Here is a 20,085-nt window from a genome sequence, read left to right on the forward strand (position 1 = left end):
GTTTATAAATTATGGTCAGTACTTCTTTTCAGTCACCCAGTACCCAGTATTGCCTACCCTTTCTCGGACTTATTTCTTTTTGGTCTTTAAGAGGCCCCTGTGCCAAGGCAAGAGCTGATATTTGACTTGTAGTTTTGTGATCTGCAGTTTGACTGAAAGGCTTGTAACTTCCTTCAGTTTGAGTAAATGATCTTTCATCTCCCTCTCCTTTTACTATTATTTCTTTCTGAAGTTCTTATTATATTTAAAATTTTTGATCTGTTATGTATAACTCTAAGATTATCTCTCATAATGTTCTTTTTTTGCTTATATCGTTTAAAAATATTTCCCTATATAATTCTTAAAGAGTGAGAAAATAACATATAAAAATTCTATAAAGAAAAAAAAACAAATTAGAATTTATTGTTTTCTTTTAAAGCAGGTTTTCATTTTACCAGCCACCAAGCATGACCTGAAGCTTTGCCATGCAGAAAACAACTATTTATTTATTCCAAATTATGAACTTCTCTTTCCCCCCAGGCTTCCTGGTGGCTCAGATGGTAAAGCGTCTATCTGCAGTGCTGGAGACCAGGGTTCGATCCCTGGGTCAGGAAGATCCCCTGGAGGAAATGGCAACCCACTCCAGTACTCTTGCCTGGAAAATCCCATGGACAGAGGAGCCTGGTAGGCTATAGTCCATGGGGTTGCAAAGAGTCGGACACGACTGAGTGACTTTATTTACTCACTTACTTGCTTAATTATGGCTGTAACTGCATGTTATTCCTTGGCTTTTCTCCATATTTGTATGAGTTAAATATTTACATAAAATGAAACCATACAGAAATAATCTGTTCTAATTCTTTTACTTAGTATTGTGATTGTGAGAAGTATCCATATTATTATGTGTAGCTATAATTTGTTCTGTTTGATCACTATATGATTTTCCATTCTTTGAATATAGCAACACTGATTTAGTTATTCTCCTGTTGATGGGCAATGAGTTTCCATGTATCTAATTTATTTAAATTATATATAATTTAATTATTTAAATTATTTGTTATCAATGTTGTATAGTTTTCTTTGTTCATAATTATCTTCTTAGTTAATTCATAAATATTAATTATTTTTTATACTATTGTAAATGGAGTTGATTTTGTAATTTGCTTACAGACTATTCTTTGTTTTTGTAGCAGAAATGAAACTTATTTTTCTAGATTGGCTTTGTGGGCTGCTACTTTGCTGAATTCACTTATTAATTCAGATCTTCTGGGTGGAGTCTATCGTGTTTTCTGTATATGAGATAATAGCATCTATGACCAGAGATAATTTTATTTCTTCTTTTCCAGTTTGGATACTGTTTATTTCTTTATCTTACTTCATTTCTCTGGTAGAACTTCCACTACCATGTTAAATAGGAGGGGTGAAATCAAACATGCTTCTCTTGTTCATGATCTAAGAGGAAAAGCTTTCTATATTTTACTATGGGTATGAACTTTGCTGTGACTTTTTCTTATTTTTTTTTTATTATTGTTATGTTGAGATTACTCTCTTCTATTGTTAGATTTTGAGTGCTTCTGTCTTGCAAGGATATGGAATTTTGTCAGTTTTTTCCCGAATCAATTGCAGTGATTGTGTGTGTATTTTTCTTCATTCTGTTAATTCGGTCAATATTCATGTATTGACTTATCCTTGCATTCCATGGATAAATTCAACTTGCTCATGCTATAAAAATTTTTAATATGCTGATGAATTGTGGGTTTATTGTTTTGTTTTGTTTTGTTTTAATTCGGAAAGTTTCAGCCTCACTGCTTGTTATTGGTAAAATTAGAATTATTATCAAATTCTAGAAAACCTCTATTAAATTTTCTTCATGTATAAGCACTTAAAGATTTCCCTGGTGGCTCAGACGGTAAAGCGTCTGCCCACAATGAGGGAGACCTGGGTTCAATCCCTGGGTAGGGAAGATCTCCTGGAGAAGGAAATGGCAACCCACTCTAGTATTCTTGCCTGGTAAATCCCATGGACAGAGGAGCCTGGTAGGCTACAATCTATGGGGTCGCAAAGTGTCCAGCATGACTGAACGACTTCACTTTCACTTGCACTCTGATTGAAGTGAGAGAGGAGCTTCTGAACCCTGAGTCTGAGCCTGAAGCACTTAGAAAGCATATTCCTTGTTTTTAATACTGGTACAAGTTTCACACACACACAGACACAGGAATAATAAAAATTATTTTGTGCAATTCCTACCAAAAAGGAAAATGAATGTGTGGTGTACTTATAATTGTATATACATATTATTAATTATGTTCTTAATGAGAAAGACATTCCACTTTTATTACACATTAGTAAGAGCTGAATTTTATGCCTACAGTTTTATGTATCTGATCATTTGAGACAAAGTAACCTTTATTATTGCCCCAGCTTACCACCTGGAAAGTGTTTCAAGGCTGCAGTGTGGGGAGAAGAGAGTTAAAGAGAGAAGAGGAGAAAGCCAGAAGACCAAGGCAGCTAGATTGTGTTCATGTTCTCCCTGAGAATTACTCACACTTCCTTTCTTTGTAACAGTCAGTGAAACATTATGCCAGTTTTTGAGATTTTAATCCTATTAAAAGAAGATCAAGTTCTGAGTTATATTATCTGTGAGTTTATTTCATCCAACTCTTCCTAGCTCATTGGGATTGCTTTTATAATTAAAAATAAGAATACTACCCAGTTTTGAAAATTCTGTCTAGAACTATCTGTAGCATGTCTCTTTGTAACAGGATAAGATTTCACATGTTTTACACAATCTGTCAATTTCATATTTTCCACATCAAATGGTTGTAACGGGACTTTAGTAGCAAATATTTGAAGTTAGGTGTCTCACGGTGAATCTGGCAATGCATCTCGGTCCTTTTGGATGTTCCATGGTGGTTCTGATATCTTGTTTTATCCCCCTTTGTTTGCTTTCACCTTCATACATGCTCATATTTTTAAATGTTTTCTGGTTAATATCACATTGCTTAAAATCCTCACACATTCTTTTAAAAATTGTTTTTATCATGGATGCAAATATAGGAAACATAATTGATTTTTATCAATGCAAATAAAAAGTTTAGACATCATAGTGTAAATGTAATAAAAGTAATAAAAGACTAAATGAGTACTATATCTCAATCATTTGCGTTGTCTTATGAAGTTATTAGAATGTCTCATTTGCAGTAGTATTTGAAAGATCACATTTCGTCTTGATTGTAAATCCTCACAATGAAACATAATTTTAAATAAACATCAGATTATGTCCAATGACTTTTATCTAAATCACTACTATTCCTTAAACAATGCACTAGATTTATGTATGCTACTGCTCTCGTCTACTTCCTTCATTGTAGGGAACTGGAAAACAATGCTAATAAAACAGAGTAACAATCTGCAATTTATAAATATGGAAACTGAGAAACAGAGAGATTAAGGATACACAGGTCTTAAATGCAAGAGTGGGAATGTAACCCTAGGCAAGTGGTTTTTTCTTTTCTTTTTTGAGAATCCATAAAATACTCTGAGGTGTCAAACTATGCTGAAAACAACAATCCTAAAGTTATGCTTCAGCCGTTACTTTCTAGTTCAGTATTCCATTTTTACATTTGAACCTGTAAGTTTTTAAATATCAAATTTTAAATTAAAATAAAAAAGATACTACAAAAATTAAAAGGGTGCTTTTTGGTTTTATTTTCGTGGTGTATCTGGGTATTAAGAGGATTCAATGAAGAAAGAACAGAACAATTAAAGCTATGATTTGAGAACAACTGTGGTAAAAACTTAAAGTAATTTAAGGAACCCAAACATGTTATGTAACTCAAGAAATTATGTGATGCTGTTATTGTTCATTTTACTTGCTAATTAGTTTTTTTAATAAAAGGTATAACAAACATGCCAGCAGACTGAAGGCTGTGCAGTTCTTAATCTACTTGATTAAATAATTATGCAGTCTATGTCCTGTTAGCTTAGATAGGATGTTGGTATCATTTTTTTTTTTTCCACTTCTTATGTTTTTTAGCTTTGGTCTTAAGCTCTTGCATTCTTGACATCATAAATCTACTTTTATTGTCTAACCTCCCACTAAACAACTACATTTCCTACTTTCTAGGTTTTCAAAAACTATGAGATTAAAATGAAAAATAGTATTTGGCTCATTTTGTGGTAGATACAATAAAAATGCACACTGGAGCAAAAATTTGAAATTGTTTTTCCTCAAATCTTAGAGTAGTAAGCACTTAAGTGAAATGTTTCAAAATTTTTACCACAATTTGAAAACTGAATCAAAGAGATGCCTTTTAAAAACAGTCTCCAGAGCTTCTTTTTATATTAGGGAATATCTATTTCCTAAATTTATGGGAAAAAGAAAGATATTATATGATTATTTAGATTTTCTTTCTTAAGAAACTATGCGCAGTTTGAGGGAAGGGAATAATACTGAAATAGGAAAATTATAGAACACTAATTCCAAAATACTTTTTACTATTCTAAAAGGAAAAGAAGAATAGAACATTTCATTTTTACATATGAATAAAATGATAAATTGAATATATTGGTTATTTGATACTGATTTTATCATTAAAAGTAACAACTGCAATGATAATAGTAACAGTAATAAGAGCCATGAGTTTCCACATCCACATTTTCCCCTCCTTCACTCCAAATATTCTTTCAAGTTTCTTTCTGTTGCAGTGAGGAAATATGTAGTTCTTGAATATATATTTTAATTATGTGCCTGAAGTTCAAGACTAGCTCTGTTTTGTGAGTTTAAATGACTTTAGAAAAGAGTTGATTCATAGTTGGAAATACATGAAAAAGTGAAAGTGTTAGTCATGTTTGACTCTTTGCAATCCCATGAACTATAGCCCACCAGGCTCCTCTGTCCATGGAATTTTTCAGTAAGTATACCGAAGTGGATAGCCATTCCCTTCTCCAGGGGGATCTTCCCGACCCAGGGATCAAACCCCAGTCTCCTGCATCGCAGACAAGTTCTTTACCATTTGAGCCACCAGGGAAATACTTGGGCACGTTTAAAATTTACATGATGATAAAATTTATATCTGGGTTAGCAGTGGACAAATTTGGTAAATTGTCAGTATTTCCTGATTCTTGAACAAGCATCTTGCATAAGTAGAAAGGTAAGTCAGTAGTAGGTCATTCTTTAAGTATGTAGAATTTAAATAACTCCTAGCTGGATTTCTGTTCTGAAGACTATTTTTCTTTTAAAATAAAAAAAAAAAAACAAGAAGAAAAGAGAATTAAAATAATTAACATCATTCTGGTAAATTATTCATATGTAAAATATTGTTGACAGCTTAATAAGCAAAAATCATTCATTTTGTCTATAAAGAACAACCAGAAAGGATATCTGTAATATTGCTTTCTCCATTGGAATGCAGTAGATGCTATACTAAGTCCCAGCTTTCGGGAGTTATTTTATCTGGTGGAAATAGAGCCAGCAAAATTGGAAATGACTCAAATCATTTATATATCATACTTATATGCAATTAGTTGTCATAAAAATTGTTTTGCCTCTGTGCTTTTAACAAAACCATAAAGCTTCAGCAAATAGTAGGCCCTGATGTAACTGTAACTTCTGTGAGAGCTCTTAATTCATATGCATATGTGTTATTCAGATTAATAAAGGAAACAGTGAATAGAATGGGAAAATATGGAATCAAAACTTATTGCTGTATAGTTTCTCATATTCGACCATAATGCTTTTTTAAAAAGTGTATCATTTATACAACCACAAACTGCTAAGTCATAAAAGTGAAGAGAAAAAAATAATTTTTCATACCACATTGGAAATATTCATGGTTGATTTCCCAGTAAGAAAACTTGGTAGGATGTTGCTTATGAAAACTTTTTCAATTCAAGTGTGGCCTATTATTCTGCAAGTAGATGTGGGTGAGAGGTAGTAATGGGAAGCAAAAGCTGTATAAATAGTTATTGCAATTAGTGAAAGTGAGAGAATAAACAATGAGTGGGCAGAGAAGGAATTCTTAAAAACCTCTAGAGGGTATGGTTGTGGAAAGCAGTATGATTTTTTAATTTTTGAAAATTGTGCAGACATACCTCAATAGTTATGTAAAACTGGGCATCTCATGAGTTCCCAGTATATCCGGCAAAATTTTACGCTAATTCTTTATTCACTCGTAAAAATATAGGCAAGATATCAGATATAATTTATGAGAGATAAATGACCTAGATACTATCTTTCTAAGTTTCCGTACCATTCAGTATGTTCTCACTCATAATTACTATCCCAAGCAAGAAATTTAACATGACAGTTTTGTCATTTAGGTAATGGCTATGTCTCACTCCTTTTCAAGAGGTCTGAAAATATTCAATATTTATTCATTCACTTGTCTATTAAATTTTCTTTCTACAAAGTTTTTTAAGCACTAGGAATAGAGTGATGAGCAACAGTTTACTTCTAAGAACATTAAAATGAGAAAATAAAGTGTTTGGCTATTGATATACGAACAGGAATGTTAAGTTTCGATGACATTTATCTCTGCTGCTGCATATTATTGAAGGGAGTGTCACAGACTCCCTATAATCTGTTAAGTAAAAGAGAAGATTTCTTGGTTCTTATGTATTTGCATTTCTATTGTTGTCAGATACCTTGAAATTAATATCTCTGAAACATGGAAATGGCTAGAAAATGATGTCATTATAGGAGACTAGAAGACATTCAGCTCATAAGAATAGGGAAAGTAGGAATCTTGCTTTTGAATATAATTTAGAAGAAAACAGGTCTAATCAGAGTTCTAGTCTGAATAGTTCTAAAACCTATTTATTTTTTAAATAAAACTGCCTCAGTCTTGTTTGTGATGAAATCTAAAATATTTGTCATGTTACAATCAATATAAGATGCCAGCTGATTAAGCTGTATTTGTCAGTTTATCAGACATGTTAGAACTGTAATTGGGTAGATTAATTAATAGATTAATGAATATTTTCCAAACAATGTGCAGAATGTTGGCATCTTGAAAAGTGGGAGAAAATGGACTTGAAGTCCAGAAGTATAATTCAATATAAAAAGGCTGAAAAATGACCAAGAGGATGGGTAGTGCACAAACAGCAAGAATCAGAGATATTATTATATTTCCTTTCACTGTATCTGTATCATCACAAAGACCAATTAGGTTTACTAATAAGTAGTAAATATACAAAGCATGTGTGGCTACAGTATTTCAGAAGCCTTGAACTTGTCATACACAAGCATCAGCCCTTAAACTGCAGATTTATTTACAACAAACGAGACATAAAAGCATACTCTGATAAAGCGTTTTTAAATCACCAGTCAGATCAGTACTTACAAAAGCCTCAAAAAAGAAAAAAAAAGACAAAAGCCTCATTTGTCTATTAGTCAATTTGGTTAGTAGATTTCACAAGAGGATATGCTTTGTTAACTCTTCTGTTCCAAATATTGAAGATTAAAAGCACAGTGACCTTTTAAACTTACAGTGTAACATTATGAGAATAGCACAAAACCATTTTCACATAGGGGTGATATAGTGATTACACCATATACCACAATAGGTAGTAGGATAATGGATTATTACTGGCCAAAGACATTTTCTCATTATGCTTTCATATGCTTTAAACATGTTTAAATTTTTTAATTACAGTAATTCACTATAATTTTTGAGTGCTAAATAAGTTTACATAAAATCATATTTCTCAAATGTATATAATCTAAAATATAAATCAAAATATAATCACACATTTCTGTTTTCACAATTAATTATCTATTGGTAAAGGTCACTAAATAATTTCAATAAGTTGAATACCCAACACGATATTTAACAAAGGACCTGTCCATTATCTCTGTATTTTACAACGCATTTAATTCTTCTTCTTTTTTGACACAATGCGTAACTGTGAGAGTTTTAAAACCATCAACTATTATATGATTCATTATCATATTAAATGTATATAAAACCTATTTTTCTCAAGACATGACAGCACATTTTGCATTCCTGCACTATTGACTTACAACTTTTCCTGTGATGTAAGACACTATTGACTTGGATTTTAGCCATAGCTATATATCAGTTTCTAATGGCATATCTTGGTCTTTTTCCAGAAATACTTGAGTACATTCACAGTGTATGATTTAAACCTTTTCAGTCTGTATCACCTGGGAGCCACAACATGTGCAGATTTTGACCTTTCAAGTTACTCTCCAATGACAAATTTTTTAACTGAAGACAAAGAAATAAGGAAAAATCACTTAAATTATCTTCCATGTTTTCTAGTTTTTGTTCTTTTTAAAATAAAGTTTAATTTATGGTTATTTACTTTCCCAAAGAAAATGAGAATGAGACTTAAAAATATATTGAATCTTACTACTGACAGACCACAGGAAACAGGTGTATAAAAAAGAGAAGACAAAATAGCTCAAAAATAGTTGCCTAGACTCCTATTTTCAGTTATTCTTCCATTGTTTTTTGGAGCCCAAAAAATTGAGCTCCGTTTCCTACTATTCTACCATGGCTTTTGTATCAAGGTCTCTTGTAGTTACCAGTTTTATTAGCTAATGGTCAGTTTTTTGGTTTTACTTCATTTTCATTTGATTTCATTTTGGTCTTGATAGCATTTGAGAAAACTCAATGATTCCTTCTTAAAATATGCATTTTAATTTTTGAGACACCATGCACTTCTGATTTTCCTCTTACCTCATCAGCTGCTCCTTTTAAATCTCCTTTCCTAAATTGTTTATCGTCTACCTATTCTCTTCATGGAACATTCAGTACTTGTTTATTGTACATCTCCCTTCAGTCAACCCTCACTCCCTTGGCAATATTATCTGACTCAGTTCAATTCAGTCACTGACTCTTTGTGACCCCATGACTGCAAAACTCCAGGCTTCCCTGTCCATCACCAACTCCTGGAGCTTACTCAAACTCATGACCATCAAGTCAGTGATGCCATGTAACCATCTCATCCTCTGACGTCTCCTCCTCCTGCTTTCCATCTTCCCCAGCATCAGGGTCTTTTCAAATGAGTCAGTTCTTCAGATCAGGTGGCCAAAGTATTGGAGTTTCAACTTCAGCATCAGTCCTTCCAATGAATAGTCAGGACTGATTTTCTTTAGGATGGACTTTTTGAATCTCCTTGCAGTTCAAGGAACTCTCAAGAGTCTTTTCCAACACCACATTTCAAAAGCATCAGTTCTTCGGCACTCAGCTTTCTTTATGGTCCAACTCTCACATCCTACATGGCTACTGGAAAAACTATAGCTTTGACTAGGTGGACCTTTGTTGGTAAAGTAATGTGTCTGCTTTTTAATATGCTGCCTAGGTTGGTCATAACTTTTTTCCCAAGGAGAAGTGTCTTTTAATTTCCTGGCGGCAGTCACCATCTGCAGTGATTTTGGAGTCAAAAAATAAAGTCTGTCACTGTTTCCATCGTTTCCCCATCTATTTGTCGTGAAGTGATGGGACCAGATGCCATGATCTTAGTTTTCTGAATGTTGAGTTTTAAGCCAACTTTTTCACTCTCCTCTTTCACTTTCATCAAGAGACTCTTTAGTTCTTCTTCATTTTCTGCCATAACGGTGTGGCGTGTCATCTACATATCTGAGTTTACTGATATTTCTCTGGGCAATCTTGATTCTGGCTTATGCTTCATCCAGTCCAGCATTTCTCATGATGTACTCTGTATATATATGGCTGTAAATATGACTACCCTCAAATTTTAATTTCTTGCCTAAATAACTTCTGAGAATGAAGACTACTGTATGCAACTATCCATTCAACACTTCCAACTGGACATTTCATGAAATCCTCAAACATCACCTGTCTAAAATTGAGCCTCTGATGCTCAGCAACAGCCCCACCACCTCTACTGCTCCTACTATCTTCCCAATTTTGATTGTTTCCTCAGCCTGGACACTTAGAACCTTTAATCCTCTTCCAAGTAGTTACCACTATACATCCTCTAGAGTGGCTAAATAAAAATGAAAAAAAAAGAAAAAGAAAAAAAACAACAGAAAGCATTGGTATGATGCGAAAGAAACATGGAATTCTCATGCATTATTAATGAGAGTGAAACTGTTACAGTTTATTTTGAAATATATTTGGCATTATCTATTAAACTTGAACATATCCAGCAATTCTACTCCTAGGAATGTGTCTATCAAAAAATTATGTACATATGTACCAAGAAATAGTGACTATATTTACAATAACATGACTCATAATAGGTCTTTCTGGAAATCTGTCCATGAAGGGTAAAAAAAGATTTTTTTAAATGCAATTCATGAAATGGAAAAAGAAAATGTAGTGAAAAGTTAACAAATTGCAAACGACTACACAGAAGATTTTCATAAACATTTTGAACAACAAAAGTCATAAAAATTCATATTTATGATTCAATTTATAAATGTTCAGAGGTAGAAAAATTTAAAATACAGTGGTAAATTTGAGGTGAAATTTTAGAAAGCAAGAGAGGAGAACATGATAATATCACTATTTCTTGACCTGGGTAATATTTACATGTGTTTCTTCACTTTGCAATATTTAAACTATAAACATATGATGTGTACATGTTCTGTGTATGTGTTTTACTTCAAAAGTATTTTAAAAATAAGAAAAAAATACCTTCTGCTTCATCAAATCACCATAGATTATCCAAATATTTGTAGAAGTAAAAATGGTTGAAAATTGAATATACTAATAAATATTCCAGAACTGCAAAATAAGGATATATTCTAACAATAGAACATGCACTAAAGCTTGCTTTGTAAATAATTCAAGTCTATACAATGCTAAGTAGTAGAATCTTGAGAATAGTAAATAAAAATATTTGTGAATGAGTCACTGTTAAAAAGGTAAGCAAACATAGTTTGTCTGTGTTAGCATCACAGAATTTTCTAATAGTAAAAGAATACCCAAGAAGAAAGTCATTTTTTTTTATTTCAACTAAACAATTGAGAAACTGAATTTTCTTGATATAGTCAGCTAAAAACTTATCAATGAAATGAATAGCATGTTTACAATATATCCAGTTAGTGTAAACACAGAACAGAGATTGATCCGCATCTCCTATGGATCCTGCATCACAGGTAGGTTCTTACCCACTGAGTCCCCAGGGAAGCCCAAGGAAGCTACATACATGTTCTCAAATTCACTGGTCAGATGACATTTCAGGAATGCGTTTTTTCCAGTACCACCATCACCAACAAATGCAAGTTTGAACTGAACTTGGGGTTCTCCTTGTGCAGCCACTGTGATGTTACTGTGAGTGGAAGAGAAAGAAATGAGGCCTGCTGCATGGCAGCGTGGCTGGATCTGCCCCATGTGCCCCGGGCCCACAGATGCCTCCATCCTGGATCCTGGCCACTGGACGCAGCATATTTAAACATCAAATGTGTTTAAATCCATGAGTTTGTAACAATATATAAGTAGACCCAACAAAAATAAAACTCTCAAGGGCTACATTTGGAAAGTGTACACTAACTCATTATTTTGAAAACAAGCAAATGAAGCAAAAATAATCTAGTTCCATCTTGGCTTTCCTATATGGACTGTATCTCAGTCACAGTAACTGAATTGGATAAGGATGACTTTCTTATACAAATATTTAGAGTTAATAAATAAAGAAATGATAATAGCATTATATAATCACTATTTTGCATCCCCTTATAAGGAAATGTATCTAGGCAATGATCATTAGTGACTATCAATATCACAGATGTTATATGCTTCTGATGGAATTGCAAAATACCTATGCAAAACCTATATAAAGTGTGTATGCATGCTCAATCACTCAGTCGTGTCTGACTCTGCAACCCCATGGACTCTAGCCTGCCAGGATCCCCTGTCCATGGGATTATTCCAGCAAGAATACTATAGTGGGTTGCCATTTCCTACTCTTGAGTAGAAAAGATTCCCTGGAGTAGGAAATGTATCCACATTTCTTGCATCTCCTGTGTTGACAGACAGATTCTTTACCAACCGCACCACCTGGGAAGCCCCTTCTTATTAAAAAAAAAAAACAAAAACAAAAAAACCTCTAAAATAAAATTAATCAGTGTTTTTGATAAAGCTCATTTATAAGAAATACAAAAATTAAACAACAATAACAACAGCAATAATAAAATAAAAGAACATATTAAATGACACCACAGAAAGACAATGGAAACATCTAGATTACAAAATCATACAAGACATGTAACTTGTTTTCTTCAACAAATAAATTGCAAGGAGAGAAAAATAAGAGAAAAGGGAAGAGATAGCAATACATTTTATAAGACTTAAAATAACCAACAACTTGCAATACCAACTTTTATTTGGAAAGTGATCTGTATATGCTAAGTTGCTTCAGTCATGTCAAACTCTCTGCAACCCTATGGATGGTAGCCTGCCAGGCTCCTCTGTCCATGGGATTTTCCAAGAAAGAATACCAGAGTGAGTTGCCATTTCCTTCTCCACTATATGTATGTATGTTTGTGTGTGTTTCTGTAATGTTGCTTAGTCGCTAAGTTATCCAACTCTTTTAAGACCCCATGGACTGTAGCCCACCAGGCTCTTCTATCCATGAAATTTCCCAGGCAAGAATACTGGAGTGGGTTGCCACTTCCTTCTCCAAAAGTCATATATGACTGGAACAAAACAAAAATAATTAACAATGGCCCTGTAACTAACTCCTGCTTTCTCTCCTAGGGGAATGCTGGTCTTCACCAGAACTCCTTGTTTTTAACAGTTTAACAGGATTTAACTAGACTGCCTGTGTGTGTGTGTGTGTGTGTGTGTGTGTGTATAATTTATGGAAAATATATGACTAGAGAGGTTAAGCTAGCCATATAATCTCTTTTCCCAAGGTAATTCATCAAATATAATATCTAAGAAACCACAGATTTTAGCACCTCTTTTTCTGCTTACATTGACTACATATACACGTTCGAACATTCTATAGTTGTGTGGTCCTGAATCAAAATGTATGTAGAGGGATGGGGCAAATAAGAAGTTACATTTGAATGCCACTCACCTCAAGAAAAAAGAAATGCTATGTCTATGCCTCTTTTTAACTTGTGTCACTTGAATTGTTAGTGAAATTTGGCATTGATTAAAATCCATGACTGCTGTGAATCTATCTTGATAAGTCAACTCTTACGAAAATGAAGGAAAAAATTGGAGGAATTTGAACACTGATGAATATTTGATCGTATTAAGGAATTTGGGAGACTTTTAGTTATGATTGCTACCTTTGGGTTTTTAAAAAGTCCTTTTATTTATAAGAGTTATGTACATGCTGAAATATGTATTACAAAATAATCAGGTGGAGTATATATTCAAAATTATACAGAGGAGAGTGGGGAGGAAATACGTTTATAGATGAAACCAAATTGGCTAAATGTTGATGCTGATTAGACCTAAGTAATGAGTACATAATAACTCATTATACTATTCTGTTTATTTAGGAATATGCTTTCATTGAGACACATTTACAAAATGTAAAAAAAAAAGTTTAGAAGCTTTGGAAGTATTTGTTAATCATGTAAATAAATAAACATGTGGAATGAATTGCATTGATATGTGGTATAAGCAGCCATAATGTCGATTAAATGTTGATAGTTCTATAATTTTGGGCACCACTGCAATTCAAAGCACAGCTTGATTTGACAATAGTTAGCTGGCATACAGAATATACACTGATAAATACATATGAAACAAAACAAAAAAGAAAAAAATCACTGACAGTACTTATAAAAAAGTGAGTGCAAATTGATTGAGAATCTCTGGTATTAGGGTAAGAAAGAAAATAGCTTATGAATGCTAGATCTAAATTTTTATACATGCATTAATCCTGAAATAAAATAAACTTTATCCAGTTTTACCATACCTACTGATAGTAATAATGTTGGCTGATAAAAATGTAGCACCAGTGTTCAGAGCTTCTGGGAAAGCAGCCAGGGTAAATACTGATAAAACAAAATGGTCTTGGGACATAATGATCTGGGGACATAGCGATGATTTCAAAGATTTCTGCAGATTGGTGTTGAGATAGGTGATGCCCAGGAAGTGAGTGGGGTTTAAACCCCCAAATTTGGCAAAATGATAATAGCATGAGTAAGAATAGGAATAAATACAGCCATTTGAAACAAAGTAAACCTATAAAATAATCTTGTGTCTATGATGATCAGAAAAAAAAGATTAACATTAAACTCTAATTAAGCATAGTCAAGTGGAGCAGTTTGGTGAAATTTTCTAAAAGGCTCTCCTGGTGATTATCACAATTTGTGAGATGATGAGTAGAGAGTAAATTTCTAACTTGTTTATGGAACTGCAAGTGTCCTCATTATTGTTCACCTGGTGACACAAATGTTTCATTTCCTGGTAAAATAAATTATTCTCAAGATAAAATAATTGCATTAATAATAATTAGGCCAGGCTTATCTAATGAGCTGACACTTGGGAGAAAACAAGCCTATAGGAAATAACTCCCTAAGCCTGATTAATACCTTGTGGAAATGGAACATAAGGAATAAACCCAAGTTTTTAATGGTTATAGCCAGACATTAACCACATAAAAAGACTCAGCCACGCACAGGAGGTGGACCTATCACAGTGCACTTCTTTCCAGTAAAGATCTTCTCTGGTGTGTAGTCAAGCCTAATATGTTTATGAGGTACCCAGTGCAGCTACATCATTTTCTGTGAATCAATGTCCATCTACAGATCATATCCACTCTATGGCTGAAAAACAGAATCATGCAAATATCCTATCTTGGTGTCATTAGAGGTCAATTAGAAGGAGAGATGTTCAAATGATTCCATATTTGTTATTACCCAAAGAATTGACCCTCTTCTTTTTAAAGAAATTGGTTTAGGAAATGTCATTTTTCCAGCACCTCCACTGTTTCTATCCAAGTTCAATGCAGCATCTTCTCTTGCCTGCATAATTGCTGTGGCTTTCTAACCTGTCACTGTGCTCCCACAATCATTCTCGGTTTCTGTAAATCTGATTATGTCAATCATGAAAACCTTACATACACTTCACACTTAACTTAAAAGTGATAGTCCTTGCAACTGCCTGTAGGCCTTACATGAACAGATCCCCCCAAGATCTCTTTTATTTAGTCTCCTTCCTAGCAGCCTTCCTCTTGCTCATTTTGCTTCAACCACACTATCTTCTTTTTATTACTGACTCACTGGGCATGATTTTGTCTCTGGCCTGTTGCATTTATTGCTTCTTATAACCAGAACATTCCAGCTCCAAATGTTAGTATAGCTCACTTTCTTAATTCTGTTTGGCCTGTACTCAAATTCAACCTTCTCAGTATGGTTTTCCATGTTTGCTATCTTTAGAATCTCAAATTCCAGTCCAGCACATTCTTCCATGTTTTTTAGTTGTCTTTATAGCCATCTGATATAATATTAATAAATATTTTAACTATACATATTCTTTCTCCTCTCAGTATAGAAAACAGTTCCTTGGGGGCTAGAATTTTGTCAGTTTTGTTCACATGTATGTTTCCAGCATCTAAAGCAGTGCCATTAAATAATGATAGAAGGATGGACAAATAGTCATGTCCGACCATTGAGACCCTATGAACTGTAGCCCACCAAGTATCTATTTAAATAATAGATAATTTTTTTAAAAAATCAACCAAGGAAGAAGATAGCTACAAATATCCTGAAATCATATTGTTAAATTTGATTTTCACATTTCCTTCTAAATACTGGAGTATCTTCATGAGATGAACAGAATTAAATTTATATCATTATGCACTTTCACTCAATAGCAAAGGAAAAATGAGTAATATATGAAACCTGGACATAAGAGGTTTGATTTCAGATGATTGTGGATATTACCAGCAATTGTCCTGTTTTTCATCTACAAATAGGAAATACAGATTATTCCATTTTGTATCATTTTATCAAGTCAGGAATTGGTCCTGTTTCTTCAATGAACTAAATAAAGAAAATTTAGTAATCTATATGTATTAACAAGTGCATACATGCTCAGTTGCTTCAGTAGTGTCCAACTCTTTGCAACTTTATGGGCTGTAGCCCACCAGGCTCCTCTTTCCATGGGATTCTCCAAGCAAAAATACTGGAGTAGGTTGCCATGCCCTCCTCCAGGGGATATTCCCAACCCAAGAATTGACCTTGTGCCTCTTATGTCTCCTGCATTGGTAGACGGATTCTTTACCACTGAGCCACAGGGGAAGCCCCATATTAACAAGTACTTTCATAAATTTTAAGGGAAAATCAAAAAGCTCAAGAAATTTGTGCCCTAAATAAGCTATTGTCTCTGGCAGTAACTACTGAAAGCCTATAATACACATCTATCCAAAGTAGTTCTCCTGTCTTTCTTCTTGAAAGCCACTGGCATTACCTTATTTCAAGTCTGACTATTGCTAATTGTTCTCTGTGTCTTTAGTCTTTACTGCTCCAGCCTCCACATTTCTTACTGGGACTGGGGGTGCTGTTTCCAAAGCTCCTAAGATAAAGTGTGCTGCCTCCTTAGAGTGATACGTGGTATTTTCCACGATCCGTCAAAATATCTACCTGTACATCCTAACATGTCCCTGTATCAGTCTTTTACCAAGCTGATCAAACTATGTATAGCTTTCTCAAATAACTATATTATCTCTATTTTGCTCTCTGCAAGAAATTCCTTTCACCTCATCTGGTGAACATTTACTAACCCTACAAAGCCAGTCTAAAATATTTGGGGTTTTTTGGTTGCAAAAAATACATTATATTACTAAAAGAATTTTAACTTTTGTTATAAGTATCTATCTAAATACTGTGATATCTTTATTGGTGGGGATTGTCATACTATTTTTATAACTCAAGTTCTTGTCACAGACAATTTCTTTAAGTATAATTCAATAAAGAAAATAATTTCAGAGCATTTTAAAATTCACTATTATTATGTAAAGTAATTTTGACCATAAAATCAAATTTATTGTATTTATTATTTATTTGTTTTGAAGTACCATCAGTTTTCTTTTCCTTAGGATTTCTAAATGAGATTCTGACTTTTAGAACTGTCTCTTCCTTTAGAATTTCTGATTTGTCATCATTCCCATATTATGGAAATTTTTTTTTTAATTTGCTTTCCTTTTTAGACTAGGAAAGTTGTTCAACTTGCCTATTATGAACTTAAACCAGGTAGTTTTTTATACAACTTTCTCCCTACTTCCAATTTATCATCTAACTCTTCCTTGTTGATAGAGAAAAGTCCAGAGTTAAGTTTCTTGTCTTGATCCTTCATCCTACTGAGAGCTGAAACGGTCAAATAGTCAAGTCAAAATTTTATGAAATGTTTAGTTTTCAGCAGAATATAAGCTGCAAAGAAAATTTAAGTCCTTTTTCCCTTCTCTTGTTTCTCCTGTTTCATTTTTACTGTCTGTATTGTTAAACTCAAACCTTCTCCTTGTATGGTGAAACATAAACACACACACACACACATATACAACACACCTTGCCTTTTTTTTTTTTTTAATGTGTTTACAGTTAACTTTTTAGGGTATTACTTCCACTCCCATGTTATTTTTTCTTTATTACTCTTCTAAATATGGTTTTCCAGTCCCTACTTAAACCTTAGTACCAAGAAAATACATCACCTTAGATTTGAAAGGCATATGAACATCTGTTTTGTTCAGGTGACTCTTTGGTGCTTGATGGTTCTATACAACACCTCCAATAAATGTTTAACAAACCTCAGCTTGAAAACCTCGTGTCTCAAACCGAGAGTTTTCCCTTAAATTGAAAAGAGGCTTTAAAGTAGTTCAAAAACAAATGGAATTTTCGTTACTATTACTCACTGGCTCCATGGCTACTTTTTAGCATCTTACAAAACATAGACTTCAACTTCCAAATGAAAAGCACAAGTATTTAAATGATGCACTAATGATTCACTGAATTTTTATTTTCATCTGTTAGCAATTTTAATTTTAAACAAATTTTCAAATTTAACAAATAAGCATATAAAATTAGCTTATAATTTCAAATCTGTTCTGGCCCATAACAATCTAAATTTCTTAAATTTTCTCAATTAAAAAGTATTTTATTTTGAACATTTTTTTCTTTCTTGATCATTTATTTTGTCTTTATTAAATTCTACTGTAAAATTACAAAGTTAACACACACAATCACCATAGCAATTGAAACAATATAAAATATATAAAGAAAAAATAATCATCACTGATTTCCTCCCCCTTCCCACCACTGACCGACTGAAATCAGTGTTGACAAAATTGTTTCTTCCACGGGTTCTTCCTTGTAAAGAGAAATGGTTGCACATATCACAAAGTTGTTTTGCTTTTGTACTTATTTTAGCATACCTATATTGTTCTTTTTTAGCAATGTACTATGCTCTTCCCTCTATATCAATGGATAATACCAATCACACTCCCTTCCACAGCTGTAAAATAGATTAGTCACTCAGTCATGCCCAACTATTTATGACCCCACGGACTGTTAGCACGCCAGACTCCTCTATCCATGGGATTTTCCAAGCAAGAATACTGGAGTAAGTTGCCATTCTCTTTTCCAGGGGATCTTCCAGACCCAGGGATTGAACTTGGGTCACCTGCATTGCAGGTGGATTCTTTACCATCTGAACCACCAGGGAAGCCCATGTATAATATTTTATATTAATTTTGACCCACTACTTAGTAGATATTGTGTTTTCAAGTATTTTATCAGTTTTTGACTGAATAATCATAATTAATTATTGCTTTAATTTGCTTTTCAGATTAAGTTAGATAAAACTTCAAGAGATTAATTTACTTCACTTATGAAGTAGAGTAGTTTTACCTTCTTCACAGCTCAATTGTAATGAGCAAACAAGACGAAGTATACAGCTATGTCTATAACCATTATCTTAAGCATAGAAAATTTGTAAAAAGCAATAGTAGGGTTAGTAGAGTTTCTCTCAAGTCATTCAGCAAGCATGCATCAGCATCCCCTGTATGCCAGCCCCTATTCCTGTCCCTGTAGATTCAAACAGTCACTTTAAATACAATTTATTTTCTCATGTAATTCATAGGAGGGGGACATTAGTTACAGTTGGGTGGTTCTTGAAGTGATGGCTTCAGTGGATAGCTTATGAGTGAAAAATGAGCACAAACATGGATGTAAGAAGACAGGGGAGAAGGAAACAAGAACAACTCATTTCTTGTTTTGTTTTGCCTTTGATTCGATAGCCTTCATAATTTGCCCTTTGCTTACTTTTCCAATATTGCATCCTAGTAAACCTCAATCCACACTTTCCACTCTAGTTAGATTGGTTCAAATATGACATGTCTATCCTTCCTATGTTACTTCATTCTAAAAGACTAAAAGACTGTAATACAACCTAGTTATCTCTGCCCGTTTAAATCCTAACCATGTTTCAAGTTCCCATTGAAATCCTTCCTCATGACTGCAAATTCTTTTGACTGAAGAGCAACTTGTTTGATATAACAGAATATAAGAGAATATTTTAAAAATAACTGAACATGGAGTGAATAAGTTGAGGTTAGATAATTCAAAATTTTAATGCCACTTGTATAGCCTATCAGTGATCTTCAAATACCAATCACCAACTATCTCTTCTAAAGTAGTAATATAATTCTTTATAATATACACCACCCAATAGTTGGACAACTTTCCTCTGATTGAGTTTAGCCACTGCCTCTTGAGCCAAATCTAACTTTTATGTATAACAAAATAGCAGTGTGTTAATCCAGATGCCAATGATCTGTTTATTACTTAGTTCCCTTTTTTAACTTAATAAGTGAATACCAAATCTATTGTTTTAGTATTTTCCAGCTTTACATTTTTAAGAAGGAATATTTTCCTATATAATGTATATCAGTCTTTTATAGTTAATAAAATATAATGTAGATAATATATATTATTTTGGGGACACAAAGGATCACCTAAAAATACTCAGAGATTTTCCCCAATGGTTTCATGATTCTATTTAACTCAATAACTATATATATATATATATATATATATATATGTATATATATATATACTAGTTACAGAAAGACTTGTGTAGAATATAAAAATAACCAAAGTATTCTCTACTGAGAAACTCTGTAGCATGCTTTTTATCCTACTAAAAATGT

The sequence above is a fragment of the Cervus elaphus genome, chromosome 21 (genome assembly GCF_910594005.1).
Source record: "Cervus elaphus chromosome 21, mCerEla1.1, whole genome shotgun sequence".
In the NCBI taxonomy this organism is placed as follows: Eukaryota; Metazoa; Chordata; class Mammalia; order Artiodactyla; family Cervidae; genus Cervus; species Cervus elaphus.